The sequence below is a fragment of the Crocodylus porosus genome, unplaced genomic scaffold (assembly GCF_001723895.1).
Source record: "Crocodylus porosus isolate Cpor-Errol unplaced genomic scaffold, CroPor_comp1, whole genome shotgun sequence".
NCBI lineage: Eukaryota > Metazoa > Chordata > Crocodylia > Crocodylidae > Crocodylus > Crocodylus porosus.
Genome location: NW_017728931.1, coordinates 5434409 through 5453846, shown reverse-complemented (window position 1 = coordinate 5453846; position 19438 = coordinate 5434409). Strand labels below are relative to the sequence as shown.

Here is a 19438-nt window from a genome sequence, read left to right as displayed (position 1 = left end):
AGAAGGGACCTGAGCAGATCATCTAGTCCGACCCCCTGCCATGGCAGGAAAGAGTACTGGGGTCAAATGACCCCAGCAAGGTGTTCATCTAACCTCCTCTTAAAAACCCCCAGGGTAGGAGCCTGCACCACTTCTCTTGGAAGCTGGTTCCAGACCCTAGCTGGAACCAACTTCCAAGTTCTTTCCCATGCAGGTAATACTGCATCAGCAGTAGGGAAAAATAAAACAAATCTATATTTAAAAAAGATGGAAATTGGCAATTACTCAGCACTGTGTGCTAAGCCACTCATCCACTGCAAAGCATATTTCTCTCTCTCATTTCAGTGGGTTTCTCTACAGTGTTCGATTAGCAGAGGAACATCCCAGGCTAAAGTGATGCAGTCCCACTTCCTTTTCTGTACTGCTATTACTGTAATCCAGGGCTCTCTGAGGGCTCTCTGAGTAGCACAATGCTTCTTGATGAGGTGGTAGATGAAAGCTATGATGATCAAGAACATGGACAGTGATACCAATCAGATCCCCAGGGTAGAGGCTATTGGCCTCTGGTGGTTCACGAGTGGGAACTGCTGTTTGTGGGTAAAGTTTGATCTCAACTGAAATGTTTTCATCATCACTTTCTTTTTTACATGTGTATGGGTCAGTGAGGACCTGTCCATCAGGGCAATCACATCTGCAGCTGCCTGGTATATTTGTGCAGATCCCATCACAGTGCTGCATTTCACATTCATCTATGTCCACACAAGTCTTCTCACCACCTTCACCCTCATCCAAAATAAACCTGTCAGGGCAGTAGCATATATTCTGCCTGTGTGTGTCACAGTTTGCTGGGCACTGACTTTGGTTGCAATGTAAGACACATTTGTCATGGTTATGGGGGTCAGGAATATAACCTTCGAAGCAACTGCATCTTTAACCATTGGGGACATCCTCACATTTTTGCTGACATCTTGTTTCATGACAATATATCACATCTTTGCATTTCCCCTCTACCAGCTCATAGCCCTGGTGGCACTGGCACTGGAAGCCCCCTTCAGTGTTGATGCATACTTGGTCACAGATATGTGGGTTGACTTGACAGTCATGTATGTCCTGGCAGCTGATGCCATCCTTGGCCAGCTTGTATCCCTTGTGGCACATGCAGGTGAAGTCGGCATCATGGGGGTTGCAGAGATGCTCGCAGGGGGCGCCAGCACAGGAGGTAGAGCAGCTGCTTTTTTTGTCTGCCTCCAGCTTCCACCCATCAGGGCAGGTGCAGGAGAGGCATCCATCTTTCTCATGACACATGCCCTCGCACACTCCATTCTCCACCTCACAGTGCCAGGCCCCAGACAGACCAGAGCTCCATTTCATGCCCCCTCTGCTGTGTTCTGTGCAGACCAGCTCCAAGCCCAGTGCTGGGATTAAAGCTGTGGTCTGGGGAGGGAGGGCCAGGAGGTCACTGTCCTGTGCCTTAAAGGGGGTGGTGTAGGTCACAGCAGTGCTGGCCCTGCAGACAACCTGGTGCATGTGCTGGGGTAGTTGTGTTCACACAGGAAGTCATCTGCCATGAAGTTGCACTGCCGCTCCTCCAAACTCAGATCCTGGGATACAGTGACACACTGGTTCTTGCAGATAGGGATATCCAGTTTCCAGACGACATAGTCAGGGCTTTCATCATCCATGACCCACCAAAAACCCACTTGGCTCTTGGGAGGCTTTTGTGCAGTCCTGGGGAAGCTGCAGCTCAATCCACAGGCCGGCACTCTGGTTCTGCATCAGGGAGATGATATTTTCTTCCACCACAGACCTCATCATCAAGAGATGCCCATTGCTACCCCCACACACCTTGCTGGCTTCAGAGAACTGCTTCTGCCCCCAGAAAATGATAAAGCAGTCATTTTTGATGCAGAGGACCCTTGCGAGTCATGGATCAGTGGGAGCTGAAAGCCTGAGCTGTACTGCACCTATCAGAACAAGGAACAGCTTCAGCATCATATTGGGTACTGAGACATCAAACTGACCATAATGTAGCTACAGGACTCCCATCTGGTCTAGCCTGAGTGAGCTTGAGAATGAGAATTTTCACTGTTGCTTGTTTTTGTTTCTGAGCCAAGCATGGGAAACTTCAGTGATCCCTCAAAGTAGGTGCCCAAATTATTACAAGGATGCCAGCTGTCCCTTCTGCCTGGAAAATAAGGAAGTCCCTGATGAGATGGGATGCAGCTGTGTATTATAGAGCAGCACAGAATCACATTGTTTCTGTGAGACTCTTCAGCTTTGGAGCACATTTTCACACATAGTAATGTGTTTCACTAACACCTACCTCCTCCCCAACTCAAGGTTGTTCCTTCCTCTTGTCAAATCTTTTCCTGTAGAATATCAAGTGAGAGAGCATCAGAAACCCAAAGCGTCTATGCATATCTTCAAGGAGGCATTTGTATTCATTTTCTTGTGGTTAAACTCAAAAGGCGTTAACACTTAGAAGCTGATAAGCAGCTGTCTGCTCTGTGCACAGGCAGCTGCAGAAGGAACTGGGGACTGTAGTCCTGTTTCACACCTGGTTTTCTTCACCCCCTCTTGTCCATCTAGGGGATAGAATAACATTTCCACTCCCTCAAGATACTACTAAGAGAACTCTGGTTAAACAGCATGACCTGAGATTACCTTGTCCATGTCAAGAGGGAAAGGTCACATCCTCCTTGTCTGTGCAGCGTTCAGGAATCACTCTGGGCTTCTGGTGCCTGGAAACCATCCTCAGTAGTCAGCAACCAGTTGCAAATATATAACAAAGCAGAGGTTTCTGCAGTCCCTCCCACCAACTTTCTGTCTAGCTTCTCTTAAAGGTACAATTCCCAGCCTGGCTGGAACTAAAGAACATATCTGACAAGCCCTGCTGAGAGGGGGTGTGCTGGGGTGAGAATGTGTCAGGTCAGAAGTTGTGTCCAGGAGGTTAAGAACACCCCACTTTGTAGGAGAGTTGTCTGCACCAATGTGACCTCAGTAGTATTTTAAAAAGGCATTAGAGGGTATGCAAGGAACTATAGGTCAGTGAACCTAACCTGGAAAACTAATTATGGTAATTTGCAGACTCAAGGCTTTGTTTCAATGCGTCATCATGAACAGAAATATCAAACGGTCTTTATTGTGGCACATTGGATCAGCAGAACATTTGGGCTTATAGAGTCATAAATGCTAGGGATGGCTCAACAGATTATAGAATCATAGAATCATAGAAGTGGGGTCGGAAGGGACCCTGTCCTTCAAGTCTGACTCCCCACCTGGGCGGGAGAAATACTGGACTCAAATGACTCCAGCCAGGTAGGCATCAAGCCTCTTCTTAAAGACCCCCAGGGTAGGAGCCAGCACCACTTCCCTTGGAAGTTGGTTCCAGCTCCTAGCCGCCCTAACTGTGAAGTAGTTCTTGCGGATGTCTAATCTAAGCCTACTCTCCAAGAATTTGTGGCCGTTATTCCTTGTTATGCCAGGGGGCGCTAGGGGAAACAGTGTCTCCCCCAAACCCTTCTGGTCCCCCCTCAAGTCCGACACCCTGGCTAGGCAGGAAAGAGTACTGGGGTCAGATGACTACAGCCAGATGCCTATTCAGCCTTCTCTAAAAGACCCTCAAGGTAGGGGAGAGCACCACCTCCCTTGGAAGCCCATTTTGGCCACCCTTACTGTGAAGAAGTTTTTCCTGATATTTAGCCTAAATCTGTACTTCATCAGTTTGTGACCATTGTTCCTTGTTACCCCAAGAGGTGCCCTGATGAACAGAGCATCTCTGTTCCCTTGCTGTGTTCCCCTAATGAATTTGTAGGCAGCCACAAGATCACCTTTCAGCCTTCTCTTGCGGAGGCTGAAGAGGTCCAAGTCCCTCTGTCTCTCCTCACAGGGCTTGTCCTGTAAGCCCCTGAGCATACGAGTGGCCCTCCTCTGGACCCTCTCTAGTTGGTCAACATCCTTCTTGAAGTACGGTGCCCAAAACTGGATGCAGTACTTCAACTGCGGTCTGACCAATACCACATAGAGGGGAAGTATCACCTCCTCGGATCTATTTGTCATGCATCTTCTGATGCATGATAAAGTGCAGTTAGCTTTGCTGACGATTTCGTCACACTGACAACTCACGCTCATCTTGGAGTCCACTGTGACTCAGATCCCTTTCTGCTTCTGTGCTGCTGAGAGTGTCACTTCCTAGCCAGGAGATGTGCTGGATATTTTTGCATCCTAAGTGTGGCACTCTGCACTTGTCCTTGTTGTACTGCATCCTATTGTGTACTGCCCACTTTTCTAACCTGTCCAGGTCTGCCTGCAATCATTCCCTACCCCTCTGGAGTATGAACTTTACCCCACAATGTAGTATCATTCTCAAATTTGGACAGAGTACCACATCCAACAACGCCCACATCCAACTCACTGATGAAAATATTGAAGAGTACAGGTCCAAGGACCGAACCCTGTGGGACCCCACTACCCACATCCATCCAGATCGATACCAACTCATCCACTGCCACTCTCTGGGTGTGACCACTAAGCCAATTTGCCACCCACCAGACCATGTAAACATCTATATCACAGCCTTTTAATTTATTTATGAGAATGGGATGAGATACCGTATTGAAGGCCTTGCTAAAATTGAAGAAAACGACATCCACCTCTACTCCTGCATCTAAGCGTTTTATGACCATGTCATAAAATGAAACCAGATTGGTCAGGTATGATCTACCTGCTATGAATCCATGCTGGTTGCCCTGCTGCATTATTTTTCCTGCTGGACTCCCACAAATACGATCTTTCATAATCTTTTCGAAGACCTTTCCAGGGATTGGGGTGAGACTGACTGTAATTACTCGGATCCTCCTTCCTCCCCTTCTTGACAGTAGAGACCACATTGGCCCTTTTCCAGCCCTCTGGGACCTGACCCAAGTGCCACGAGTACTTGAACAGCTGTGCCAATGGTTCTGCTGTGATACCAGCCAATTCCTTCAGTACTCTTAGATGCAGCTCTCCAGGCCTGCTGACCTGAACACATCCAGTCCATCCAAGTGACCCTGCACCAAGTCAGCAATAACAGTTGGTGGGCTGGTTTCCCTCTGATGCCCATCTAAGAGCCCATTAGGAGACTTATCTTGAGCCTTGTTCAAGAACACTGAGGCAAAAAACTCATTGAATAGCTCAGCCTTGTCCCCCTGTCTGTTATTAATTGGTCCTTCTTGTTCACTAGGGGTCCCATGCTGCTCTGCGCCTTCCTTTTAGTCCCTACATACCTTAAAAAAAGACTTTCTGTTGTCTTTAATTTGTGTTGCCAGCTTCAGCTCTGTATGCTTTGGCCTTTCTAACTGCCTCCCTGCAAGTGCGGGCCAAGTAGGTATACTCCTCCTTGGTAGCTTCCCCTTGCTGCCACCACCTGTATGCCTTCTTTTTTGCCCTTAGGCTCCCCTGGATTTCTCTGTTTAGTCAAGGAAGTTTTTTGGCTCCTTTCCCCCTTTTCCCTTATACTGGGATCGTCTCCCTGTGTGCCTGAAGGATCGCTTCCTTTAGGAGCGACTATCCTTCCTGGACATCCATCTCGCCTATTCTGCAGCGTGTCATTGACTAGACTCCTAAAGACACTGAAGTCAGCCTTCCTAAAGTCAAGCACTTCTACCCTACTAGTTATTTTACCCACCCTATGCCATATGGTGAATTCAGTTGATTGGTGGTCACTATCACCAAGGTGACCACGAACCTGTAGCTCCCCTACCAGGTCATCCCCCATAGCCAACACCAAGTCTAGTAAGGCATTCCTGCTAGTGGGACCATATACCTCCTGCATTAGGTAAGGTCCTGCACACAGGTTAAGAACCTATGTGAACAGCTAGATTTGGCTGACTGCTCCTCCCAGCAGATGTCAGGGTAGTTTAGGTCTCCCATGACAACCACATCCCTGGACTGTACGGCTTCTGAAAGCTGCCTCAAGAATTTCAAGTCTAGCTTCTCCTCCTTGTGTGGTGGTCTGTAGCAGACCCCCACCACCAAGTCCCTTTCCCCTCAACCTTCATGTTTCCTAACCCACAATGCCTCAACTTTCTCCTCCTCTGATCCCATTTTGATCAGGGTAGATGTATAATGCTCCTTTACATAGAGAGCAACCCTTCCCCCTTTCGTCCCTAATCTGTCCCTTCTGTACAACCTGTAGCCCTCAATGCCTAGTCATGGGTAGGGTCCTACCAGGTTTCCGTTACCCCACTAAATCAAAGTTATTGTCTGCAAACAGGAGTGCGAGTTCTTCCTGCTTGTTCCCCATGCTCCTAGCATTAGTATAGAGGCACTTGAGACCTCCGAATGGTACCTTTGGTGTGCCCCCCCCATTCTGATGCCCAAAGGGCCCCTTGGTACTTACCTGGGGTGTACTGCTGCATGTCTTGCAGTTTGTACGTTCTAGACTCTCTCCATCTCCTGCCTCCCTGTCCCCCATTGAACCTAGCTTAAAGCCTGATGTAGGAGGTCAGCCAACCTGTAAAAAAGACTCTTACCTTTTGTGGAGAAATGAAGCCCATTGTATCCCAGGAGATCCTTTGTATGGAAGTGTGGATCATGGTCTCGGAAGCCAAAACCTGCACGATGGCACCAACTCTGGAGCTGCGGGTTGACTTCTCTGACACAGCTGACATGATACCTACTGCAACTGCTGACCTAGAGGATCGATGAGAAGACCACCTATGCCCCTGTCTTCCTAAGCCTGGTCACCAGAGTCCTGTAGTCACTCATGATACATTCTGGACTACTCCTGGCTGCATCATGTGTTCCCACATGAATGAGGACCATAGGATAGTTGTCAGAGAGCTGAATGAGGTCAGGAATTCTCGCTGTGACGTCCCTGATCCTGGCTCTGGGCAGGCAGCAGACCTTGCACGTCATGGGATCTAGATAACAGATGGGTCCCTCTGTTCCTCTTGGCAGGGAGTCGCCCACTACAGTGACGTGGCACCTCTTCTTCTGCTTATCTGGCTGGCCCTCCACTCACTCAGTGATGGTGGCAGGCCCCTCCAGTGCACTTTCCCGCACTGCACATTCCTCCAGTGCAGCCAGGGCCTCATATTTATTCCCCAACTGCACCAAGGGAGCTGTCTCTGTGGCAAGAGGTCTGGCGCCATCCTCCACTCAGCAGCATCTGCTTCAGGGCATTCCCTTGCAGCTTCTCCACCAGGCATCTTGTCCTGCAGAGAATGAAAGTAGCCATCAGTCTCTTTTTCAGTTGACCTGATACCCTGCAGCCTGCTCACCTCTGCCTGGAGTTCCCTCACTTGCCCCTCCAGGGCCTCAATCCGGGCACACTTAGGACAGGTGAGGGGACTCCTGGCCCTCCCGCTACCCTGGACCTCTGAGGACCCACCAGACAACCGCTGTAGGCAGGGGGCCCGGACACTGCTGACTCGCCCAAAGACTCTGTCTGGGCAGAAGCCTCAGAGGAGCCCTGGGTGGGAGACAGCATTGGGGCAGGGTCCCTGGCTGCACTCCGAGTCACCACCCGCATTAAATCCCCCTCACGTGCTCTCACCTGAAGACTTTGAAGACTCTGCCCAAATCTGCCAGCTCCAACGCAAGGAGTCTCAGGCCCCCCCTGTGTGAACTCTCGTGCAAACTCCGGCATGCTCCTGAAGAACAAGCCTGTTTGCAGGGCCTGTTCGCGTGGCTCGGGAACGCAGCTCCCACCCAGCACAGCTAAGTAGGATTGGGAGGGGAGGAAAACCCTTTCCCGATTCCCTACAGCTGGCCCAGCTCTCCCTTCTCCCACTGCCTGGCTTTTAAAAAAGACTATCAGGGCCCAACCCAACCCTTTAAAGCATTAGCACTTGGTGTCAGTTAGGGGATAATTTGCTTGTATCTGGCTCTGTGAAGATGATCATTCTTGTATTCTACTCGCTTTCCCATTAATAAATGAACATGCCCTGTCTCTGCCAGTAGGTGGCACTCGATTGGGAATTCTAGGTTAATGCAGTTGAAGTTATGTACATATGTCTAGTGAGCAAAGGACAAAAAAACGTATCTGTGAGGGACTTTGATTCCTCCTCATGAGCAGAATCTCTGGCATTTGCTGTGCTACATCACAAACCAGTCTCTTGTTGAGTACGCTCATCTGTAGAAGATGATTTGAAGCACTGGGGCCAACCTCCTTGGCAGGCATGCCACAAATTAGCCCTGAACCCTATCCAAGTACTACTCTGATTCCCTTCCCCTGCCTAATCTGCTCTTTTGCTTTCCGCTCCCTACCCTGTCACTGTGCTGCCCATCCCCTTCCCAATCTGCCTCATGTCATACAGAGCCTGCCTGTGCCACCTGTGGCATGCATGCTGCAAGTTGTCTACCTCTGATCTAAATAATCAATCACTCAGCAACCATGGGTGGTTTTTGGAGAGATTTCTGCTGATCCAGTTTGGCAGAATATCCTTGAAGCTTGGAAAGCCAAGAACTACTGGCACAATATGATACAAATATTTCAGACCCACAGACTGATGGCTTCTTGGCACAGGGAGATGACCAGGCTCCTCCAGGCTTGCTGGTATAGTACAGCAGAGTCCAGATATTTTGCAGGGTTAGGTTCTTTATCCCCCCCACCAAGAAGCTAAGGGCTTCCAGAGCATTCAAGGTATACAGAGGTCCAGCAAACAGCTGTGTGGGATTGCTGAGATGCTCCACCGATCAGATAAGTGAAATCCATTGCGATAATAGCTACAGCAAACAGTAAACATCCTTTATTCAGTAACTTGTGAATTAAGCAGGTTGGGGTTGTAAATAATTTAGATTCTATCATTCAATGAATTTTCCTCTTCTTCAGTTAGATAACATTGTGTTATGTCCCCCTGCATCGATTCATAATGGCATGAGAACAAATGGGCTGTCATATATTTATTTTTTTATTGACAGCATTCATGAAAATAATCAACAGACTGATGCATAGTAATAATGGAATGTGTGCAGAGAGCATATGGATCAGTTCCTGCTAGCTCTTCCTTCACAGGCAAATAACTGGGTGAATTCAGTCTTTGTCCAAACAAGCAGAAGTGAGCAGGAAAACAAAGCAGCTTCTACCATATACCTGCAGCCAGAACTGCTGAAGATGGTGGGCAAGGCTTGAACAAATTCAGCAAATGGATGTAATAATGGATTTGCCTGTTCCAACAGCAGCACCCACCGTTTACTTCCCAGTCTGTAAGTTAATTATGAAGCCAGTTTTGGGTTGATCCATGCTGGGGTGGAGCATGAACTACAGAGAACCTTGCTTGAAAAATGTAGGAAAATATTTGGTGATTTCCATCGATATTTTATGGCAGTGGCACTTTGGGCTGTCATCAGGATATGAGATGAGCTGTACCATTCATTCCAGCAGCACAATATTTCACTTTAGCAAATTAATAACATAAGTTGGAGGTTTGGGGGACAGCTTATCCCTTCACTGATGGGAAAATTAGCACATGCCCTTTCCTCTTGCAGAGCAAGATAATGGGCATGGTGTTGGACAAAGACAGACATAGCAACTGTCATGGCACATACAGATTTAATACCAAAGTCCACAGGATAGTGTGCCTAAAGGAAAACTATTTATAAACACAGGAACATGAGTACAGAATACCAGGAGCTCAGGTCAGGGCATGGTGAGAAGATGCCATCAACTGGTTCTTTATATGCGTCATGGACTTGCTGCCCCAGGACTACATTGGCCACTTATACTTAGCCCTTTTTTATAAATTTACAAAGGGCTTAGGCATATGAACTGCCCATCTTCTGAGTCAGTTGTTGAAAGGAGTTCTCACAACAGCTTTTACTGGTAGATTGTGGGATGAACATAGTATTTTAATTGCCTTCCTGAGCTTGTCTAGAATCAGGGACTTTGATTTGGGTCCCTTCACTAAAGCCACAAACTGGGAAAATTGTTTTGGTGCTGAGGTGCCTGTCAGTGCCAGGAAAGCACTCATGCACACATCTTAGTTCACTTTCTCAGGGCCAGTCTGGTCTGCACCAGACTGTCCAGTACTGGGGTTGTTGCCAGTAAAGGGTCAGTCACTTGGAGGGGTGGTTCATAGCTCACAGTATGCTGGAGGAGTGTAATTCTCTGGTTTTAAGTGAACACTTTGAAATGTGTTGCACCTATCCTTTGCCAACTATAGAGGGCATCTGATGTGTCCACCGTGAAATGGGCATTCCTGAGTTGCTTGGATACTGGAATTGTGCTGGTGGCCAGTTTGGATTTAGGAGCAAAGGGATGTGTCCCTGTGACAGCGTGGGGACAGTTAACTCTCCTAGTAACATGTTTCTATCTAAACTTTTTTATTTTTCAAACCAATAAATACACTAATGTAATGAATTAACCATGGATAAGGTAGCACAAGCCATAGTACATACCTTGCATAGTACATAGAACAGGACATAGTAATACTTTGCAGGTGACAGAAAAGTTGACACTACAGGGATTTGTCTTGCAGGCATAGGTGGTAAGAAGAGACGTCAGGATGATTGAGGTGCCTTGTACTTTCAACCACCATGGCTGTGAGGAATCACTGTGCACAGGCACTATCCCAGTGCACATTTCTGTATTGAAAGGATCAATGTTGTTTACATTGGATGCAGCTATCTTTATGAATGACGGCTTGAAGAATCACGTATATTATCCTACAGTCCATACAAGTGCTTTAGGCCCTCAGCAAAAGTGGCCACCATTTTCCATGTTTCCTAAAGGAAGCAAAGGCCTCAGGGAAGATGGCAGAACCATACACAGGAGACAATGTCATTATAGGAAGCAATTGAATATGAGGAGGAACTGGGAAAGAAGATATATGTGGAAGGAAGGCAGGGGTATCTGAGGGAAAGTAAATGTGTGCATAGGAATTGAGCTAGGATACAAGCAATGTTAAAAAGGCAAGGGACAGAAGGGTAAGAAGAGTGTAAGGGGAAATGTGTGGGGGTGAGAGGAACAAGAAGGACAGAAGGTGAATAAGAATGAGGCAGAAGCCTTGGTGGGACATGGAAAGAATGAGGGAGAGAAGTTTAGGAAGAAAATGTTATAATGACCAGAGATGACTGGCATTCCCCTCTCCAGGAGTTGGTGTTACCTGGATTCTAGTGTACTAATATGTTGACTACTGATCAAAAAGGCAAGAGACATGTCTACAGCATGACCTTTTTTTGCCTACATTCCCAGAGCATACAAATACACACCAGTGCATTCTCGCTACCTTAAGTAGTGCCTCACCTATACTGCCTGGGGAGACTCAGGAGGAACGAAGAAGATGATATGCAGCCTGGCATCATGTCTTCCTGGATCTGCTGAGCTTTAATTTTCCCTTGAGTCCATACCCACTATTTATGCATGGTTCACCTTAACAAATATTCTTTGATTAACTTATTTAAACGTCTTTGTATCACAGTGACTTGGGGAACCAGACTGATTCAGCTCTTTCATGGCTCTGGAAGAGGTTAATTAGGTAGAATTTATGCCTGTGAAAATTGTAATTTTTGGAAAGAAAGTTTCCTTATCTCCTGCTTTTACCATTTTGGAATGTTGCTCGCTATCCTCTATCACTCTCCTTATTTTAAGATATTTTCTGACAAGGTTACTTTGTTTTGACAATTTATCTATGAAATTTATAAAATATGTATATCTAGCATAGCACGAGTACATCTAATATATTTGGTTACATTAATCATTATCGTTAACACTCATAAACTAAAAATATATGTCATGTTTGGATTATTTATTTTAAGGCCTTTTTGTATAATGTTTCTTCCTGGGCCTTCTCCCCTGTCTAGTTGATTTTATAACTGACTTATCTAGAAAGATTATTTGCTTTATTTACTTTGCTCAGCAGGCAAGTTATAAAGACCACAAAGGTTCACTTGTCGTGACTCAAAATCTGGCTTTGGGGCCTTCTTTAGTGAGTTTGGCTTAAGTCTCCAAGGTTGGCAACCTGAAGCAGAGAGAAAAATGCAGCAGCTTTGGCAAAGGAATAAATTTGCTCCAGAGTTGTTACTAGGAAAGGTAGCATATAAAGCCACTAAATAAATAAATGCATTTATGCCCATGCAATTACTGTATCAGAAATGGTCCTTATGCACCCATTGCATACTTCCTCCAAGTAGTTTATTCTGCTACACCTCTCACAGATCTTTTAAGGGTTAGCTTGGCATCTCTGTGAGGGAATCTGGCTGACAAATGCAAGGGTCCTCATCAGTGCAGTTTTCAAAGCATACGTGTGTACCTTTATGCTTACTTTCCTGAGAAGAGTTGTGTATTCTGTCCAACCCATGGAATAAAACACCACTAAATATTTTGGTTCGGAGGCCCTTATTTCAAGATGCTTCCTGCCAACATTAAACTACATGAAACCTTCAGGCAAGGATTGGAGTAAGACTAAATAATCACAAACTTTATGTATACAGTGAGCAAGGATAAAGTAAAGGTCTATGCTACAAAGTTAGCATCTGCAAGCCATGTATAATTTCATTTGCAACTCTTGTGCATCAATATTTGCAGAGAAGATGAGATGGCTGCGTAATGAAATCAAAGTGTGTACATAGTTCAGTTCCAAAAATAAATAGCTTTTTACACATGTTCAAAGTTTATACAACAGTGGGGCTAACTGTGTCTGAGAAAGGTAGAATTCATAGGATCCTTATCTTCTTTTACTTCCAAAATGTTGAAACAAGTCTGATTATTCTAGCATGTCAGGAAAACATATCCTCATTTCAAGGTAACTTCATTTTGTATGTATTGTTAGTTCTGCCCCCAAACCCCAGGAAATTAGACTGCTACAAAATACAAAATCCTCAACATCTTAACAGTAAACTTTATTTGTCTTGTTGTTGTGGTTTCTACATTTGTCCTCTGCCAACACTGCCTTATACCTGAACTGTAATACCTACTACTAAAAAATGAAACTGCTAATAATTTCTTAGATGTTACTGGATTGCAGTAGTCTCTAGGAGCCTGCTGTTTTTGGTCTGAGACTGTAGTAATTTCTGTTCTGTACAGGTACATTATAAAAAGATATTGTCCAAAAGACCTTCAGTCACTAACACAGGAATCTATTAATTAAAGCTCCATCTTACAGTAATTGGAGCAGATCAGGCTCTTTATCTCTTAGAAATTTTGTCACTATATACTCAAGGGACCAAAAAGTTCTTTAACCTCCCAAGTTAATCTGAATTAGAAAAATGGAAAAGTAAAATGGTATAACTTTCCTCTAAAAAGTGAATAGGAGGTGAATAGGAATAGTTCAGCACTGTGCTAGACCACCCATTCCTTGCAAAGCACAGCTTTTCTTTTCATTTGAATGGGTTTCTCTTCACTTTCTGGTTACCAGAGGAACACCCTGGATAGTTCCATTTCCTTTTCTGTATTGCTGCTACACTTACAACCTATGACTATCTGGGAAGCACAATGTTTCTTAACAAGGTGGCGCACACAGGTTGTCAGGACTGAGATCACAAACAGGACGCCCCTCTTGCAACATCTCAAACTCCTTTGAGGTGCTGCAAGAGGCACGTGCAGAAATGAGAAAATGTTCCCCAAGCTGCAAATTTGCATTGAGAGGGCAAAAGTAGACCCCTGGATATCCAGGGGTCAAACAAATCCGCAGAGAAAAAAAGCGAGGCATCCAGAAGCTGGGTCCTCTATAGAGACGTGCTGGTAGCAGTCAGTGTCTCTATGGTTCACCCTTGCCCTGCTGCTGAAGCATGCTGCCTGGAGTGACCAGGAATAACAGTCACAAGCTGGCAGAGGGAAGGTTTAGGCTAGATATCAGGAAGCACTACTTCACGGTCAGGGCGGCTAGGATCTGGAACCAACTTCCAAGAGAGGTGGTTCTGGCTCCTACCCTGGGGGTTTTTAAGAGGAGGTTAGATGAACATCTTGCTGGGGTTGTTTGACCCCAGTATTGTTTCCTGCCATGGCGGGGGGTCAGACTAGATGATCTACTCAGGCCAGTAGTGCCGCACAAAGGCCAACTTTGCAGTCACAGTCCACTGGCAGCTGGCCCAGAGGGGCAGATGCCCCTACTGGCTGTGCAGTCCCCATCCGGGTCTGGCAGGTGCGCATCAGGTCACAGCCAGGCAGTGGCCCCCACTGCCAGACTGCTGCAGTGGGTAAAGGGTGCAGGGAACTTTCAGGGCTGTTGCAGCAGTTCACCTGGCACAAGGGGTAGTGTCTCCAGGGAATGGGCTCCAATTGGCTGGGCTCCAGAAGTCCTGAGCTACTTGACAGGGAAGCTTTTTGTACTGATGGGGCCAAGACAGGGCAGCATTTTATACTGCTGCGGACAGCACAGGTGTTGGCTCCAGGCTCTAGCTCCCCCTGGCTGGAGATCCAGGAGGAGTCAGGCAGGGTTATTTTGCCCCAAGTGGCACAATTTGCCCCCCACCAAAGTGTATGTCTGAGCACGTGTGATGAGGCAAAAAGTCCCAGCTCAAATTTGCACCACTTTTATTTTTGCTGCTGTAAATGCACATGCCTGCATGTGTGGATGTGCCCAATGCGGCCAATCAGAGCCTCAGGGTGGAGGCTGGTCTCTAGTGGTACATGGGTGGGGATTGCTGTTTGTGGGTAAAGTTCAGTCTCACCTGAAATATCTTAATCATCAGCACACACATTTACACATGTGTATAAGTCAGTGAGGACCTGCCCCTCAGGGCAATCTCATCTGAAGCTGCTTGGTGTCTTTGTGCAGAGCCTGTCACAATGCCGTAGTTTTCACTCATCAATGGCCACACAGACCTTTGGACCATCCTCATCCAAAGGAAACTCTCTGGGGAAGTGGCAATTACCCTGTATGTGTGGGTCACAGTCAGCTGTGAATTTGTTCTGGTTGAAATGTAAGTTGCATGTGTAGGGTTCTGGGGGTTAGAAGCATATCCTTTGAAGCAGATGCATCTGTAACCCCCAAGGAAGTCCTTACTGGGAAGTGGTGCTGACACTATACTCCACACTATCACATCCTTGCATTTTGCCCTCCACCAGCTCATAGCCCTGGTGGCACTGGCATTGGAAGCTGCCTTTGGTGTTGACATACACTTGTTCTAGTAAACTAAACAGTAACAAATCACCAGGACCTGATGGCATTCACTTTAGGATTATGAAGGGGCTCAGATAGGAAATTGCTGAGCTCTTAACTGTACTATGCAATTTATCACTAAAAACAGCCTCAGTACCAAAGGACTGGAGGGTTGCCAATGTGACTCCAGTATTTTAAAAAGGCTCTAGAGAGGATGCAGAGAACTACAGGCCAGTGAACCTAACTTCTGTTCCTGGAAAATTGTTAGAAACAATAAAAAGAGGGAAGTGTTTAGCACATGGATGAACGTGACTTGCCAGGGAGGAATCAACATGGCTTTTTTTGTCAAAGAAAAATCATACTTCACCAGCCTTCTAGAGTTCTTTGAGGGTGTCAATAAGCAGATGGATTGAGATGATTTAGTTGACATATTATATTTTGATTTCTAGAAAGCCTTTGACAAGGTCCCCCATCAGAAGCTCTTAACTTAATTAGGTAGTCATGGGATTACAGGAAAAGTCCGCTTGTGGATTAGAAATTGGTTTAACGAAAGAAATCAAAGAGTGAGTATAAATGATCAGTTTTCAGAATGGAAAGCAGTAAACAGCAGGGTCCCCCAGGGAGCCATGTTGAGACCAGTTCTGTTTAACATATTCATAAATGATCTGGAAAAGGGGTTGAGTAGCAAAATGGCCACATTTGCAGATGAAATAAAATTATTCAAAGTGGTAAAAACCAAGATGGGGTGCATGGGTGACTAGTACTGCCTTAGGTGGGGCATGTGACCCCCCTGTGACCAGTCCCGCTGACTGTGGTGGGGTGGGGTGGGGGGGGCCCATGGGCAATTCCTCAATGGCTGATCGCTGCAGGCAATCGCTGTGATCACTGCAGCTGCTTCCAGGAGTGGTTGCAGCTGCTCCCAGGAGTGGATGTCATGGCTTCTGAGAGCAAGCACCAGCTGATCGCTGCAGCCACTCCCGGAAGCAGCTGCAGCAATCACAGTGATCTGCCAGTGCTTGTAGTGGGGGCACCAGTGCTCCTGCCTGCTCCCCTGACCATCGCCTAAGTGGTGAGTGCAACCAGTGAGAGGGTGCACCGCTGCTCTCAGGGGGTGCATGTGCACCCCCTACATGTCACCACTGGTGAGTTGTGAGGAACTATAGAAGTATCTAGCACAATTGAGAAAATGGGCAACTAAATGACAAATGAAATTCAATGTAGATAAATGTAAAGTGGTGCACCTGGGCAAAAATAACCCAATTTATGCCTATACTTTAATGGGCTCTGCATTAGCTGTCACCACACAGGAAAAAGATCTGGGAGTCATCTTGGACAGTTTGCTAAAAGCATTAGCCCAGTGCTCAGCAGCCATCAGAAAGGCAAACAAAATGTTAGGGACTATTAGAAAGGCAGCTGTAAACAAAACTGAAAGTATCATCATGCCCCTGTATAAATTCATAGTGCATCCACACCTTGAATACCGTGCTCAATTCTAGTCCTCGTACCTCAAGAAGGATATAGAAGGACTAGAGAATGTTCAGAGATGGGCAACAAAGATGGTTAGTGGTATGGAGGGACTTTCATATGAGAAGAGACTAAAGAGGCTAGGCCATCAGTTTAGAAAAGAGATGCTTGAGGGGAGACATGGTAAGGGTTTACAAAATATTAAATGGTGAAGAGAAAGTGAATAGGGAATTATCATTTACTGTCTCTTATAATACAAGAACTAGGGGTCAGAATCTGAAGCTGGTAGGTAGCCAGTTTAAAACTAACAAAACAAACTTTTTCACATAGTGTGTAATTAAAATGTGGAACTCATTACCACAAGATGTTGTGGAAGCTGATAGTTTAGCTAGATGCAAAAAGGGATTGGACACGGATGGGGAATGCACAAATAAATAGGTGAGGTGAGGTTATAGTGCAGCCAGAGGTTCTGGAGTAGGCAGTGAAGGGGCTGCAGCCTGGTGTACTCTGTGTAGGCATGTGCCAGGGTCTCCCACTGCTTGCAGAAGGGAAAGGTATTGGGGTCATCCAAATACATGCCTATGGTGGCAGGTCTGTGGAGGAGCCGCCAGCTGAGGTCCCTGGGATCAAGGTGGAGTACCTGCTCATTTAACAGAGACTCTTCTCCTTGCCAAGCATGTTCCACCACTTGGTGTCTGGCCAGGACATGAGGACATGATGGTGGAGGGTGCAGACCATGAGCATTTACAGCTGGCAGCAATGGTCTGTTTGGAAGTGAACCAGCCTAGTATCCCCCAGCCTGCTGAGATGCTGTGGCAGGGAGCCCAATGGGGCTTCCTGAGGCCGGGACCCCATGATGAGTTCTGGGAGGGGCTGGCAGATACTAGGGGCCAATGCAGGAGATGGCTATATCTGGCAGGGTGGTCTTGACCTCTGGTGTAGGAGGCAGGACTCAAGCAGTTTGAGCAGCAATATGTACTGGGCCAGTACAGTGGGATCTGCCCTCTCCTGTCTGGCATAGTCCAGGAGGTCCCCAGCATGGGTGATGTTGGCCAGGACCATCCTCTGGCACACACAGGGCACCTCTGTTGCCAGCACCACCAGCTGCGGGTTTTTCAATGGGGCTCAGGAGGTTGGCAGCCTGGCTGACCGGCTCTGGGGACCTGGAGGCAGAGACCAGCCTCCCGGTCCTGAGGAGGTCCTGGTAGAAATCTAGCAACTCCTCCAGCTCATGCTTAGGGACAACTTGCAGGTAGAAGAGCTGCTTGTCATACTGGAACCCTAGGAGGCAGTGGAGGAAGGCGTGCCTTAAGTGGCTCCATGCTACATTGCTACCATCACCATACAGGAGCCTCTGCAAGGCCTGCGGGAGGAAGGTGTGGACCTGGCTGCAGAGGCAGGCCAGGCTCTGCCTGCTCTCCTGCAAGGGAAGGGTCAGGACCCCTGCAGAGACCCAGTGCCATCCTGGCTAGAAGAACCCCAGTGGCCATCTCTGGAGCCTGGCCAGGAGCTCCAGGGGCACAGGCAGAGTTTTGAAGTAGTGCCAGGGCATGGACAGGACCAGCTAGTTGGTGACCAGTGCTTTCCCATGAAGGGAGAGGCCCTGCAGCAGGCCCAGCCATGCCTGCAGCTTTTCTGACACTCTAACCTCTAGCTAATGCCAGTTCTCCAGTGAGGGGGGACAGATGGGGACAGTTCTCCAATGTCTGGGGGACAGATGGACCTTCAGATAGAGTAGTGATCCCACACCCCAGCAAATGTCCTGAAGCATGGGTAGGAGCGAGCCCACCTACCGCCCATCACCCACCATTAAGCCGGAGCTCTTGACCTAGTTATCCCAGGCAGAGGAGGCAGCCAAGTAGATGGATGGCCATCTATTTTGCACGAGGCATAGAAAGGGCTTGAGGGTGATGTTGTAGAGCTGGCCTGATAGCAGGTAACTTTGATGCATTCCCCACCTAAACAGGATGGACCCTGTCATCATCCAGTTGAGCTTGACCAAGCCCTCTACAGAGATGTACAGCACCTGGAGAAACTGCATGAATCAGGGACCAAAGCTGAATACCCCCCGAGTGCCTGTGAGGTAACTGTGATCCACCCTGTCAAATGACTTCTCTTGATTGAGGGACAGGAGGGCAAATGACAGGCCCTCCTGGCAAGTGAGCTCAAGGTCCCACAACAGGTACAGGATGTCGAAGATGATCCTCCATGACACTGTGTACATCTGGTTGTGGTGGATCATGTCCGCCAGCATGGACTTCAGGTTCAGGGTGATTGCCATCACTACCATTTTGTAGTTCATGCAGAGGAGGCAGACAGTTCCTCAGATTGAAAGGGGCAGGAGGGTCAGCATAGCCCTCCTGCTTGACAAGGGGAGCTCCCCATCCCCTTCAGACCTGACCCAGATTGGCAAAGTCTGGGCCAAGGACATCCCAGAAGGTAGTGTAGAACTCCGTGGTCAGCCTGTCGATGTCCAGCACATTGTTGGTGGGTATCAGGCAGAGGGCATCTGACAGCTCAGCCAGTCCATCCATGTGGCAGGCATCAGTGTGAATCAGATTTAGTAAGAAGAGTTCTGTGTAGAAAGTCCTCACCATTAATGACAGTTCCCCAGATCCTGTTGTCTGCCAAGAGGCAGGCAATGTACTTCTTGGCACACCTCCTTTTCTCAAGGGCATAGAAGAAGTGGGAGCTGGAGTCCATAACCTGGAGGAGCTGGATCCATGAGTGGATGAATGTAATGCTGTGCAGCAGTCATCCAGAGCTTGGAGCTCCTCCCATCTCTCCTGACATTTCATAGTTTCATAGTTTGTAGGGTCTCACTCCCTCCTCCTTCCGTCCTTCATTTTGCAATCGGACCTAGATAAGTTACAGGGGTGGGTGGACGAGAATAGGATGGGATTCAACACTGACAAGTGCAAGGTGATGCACCTGGGGAGGAAGAACCAGCACCATACCTACAGGCTGGGGAA

The 19438-nt window shown here is 47.4% G+C and overlaps 1 long non-coding RNA gene and 1 pseudogene across 1 annotated transcript; one reads left to right on the top strand and one right to left on the bottom strand.

Moving 5' to 3' along the window:
* Positions 1-243: 243 nt before the first annotated feature.
* LOC109315891 lies at positions 244-1899 on the bottom strand (annotated as a pseudogene).
* A 4033-nt stretch (positions 1900-5932) lies between these two features.
* LOC109316198 lies at positions 5933-16633 on the top strand. The gene is made up of 3 exons (XR_002102753.1): positions 5933-5943; positions 9571-9578; positions 16546-16633. It is a non-coding gene; the product is annotated as an uncharacterized LOC109316198 (long non-coding RNA).
* The last annotated feature ends 2805 nt before the right edge of the window (positions 16634-19438 follow it).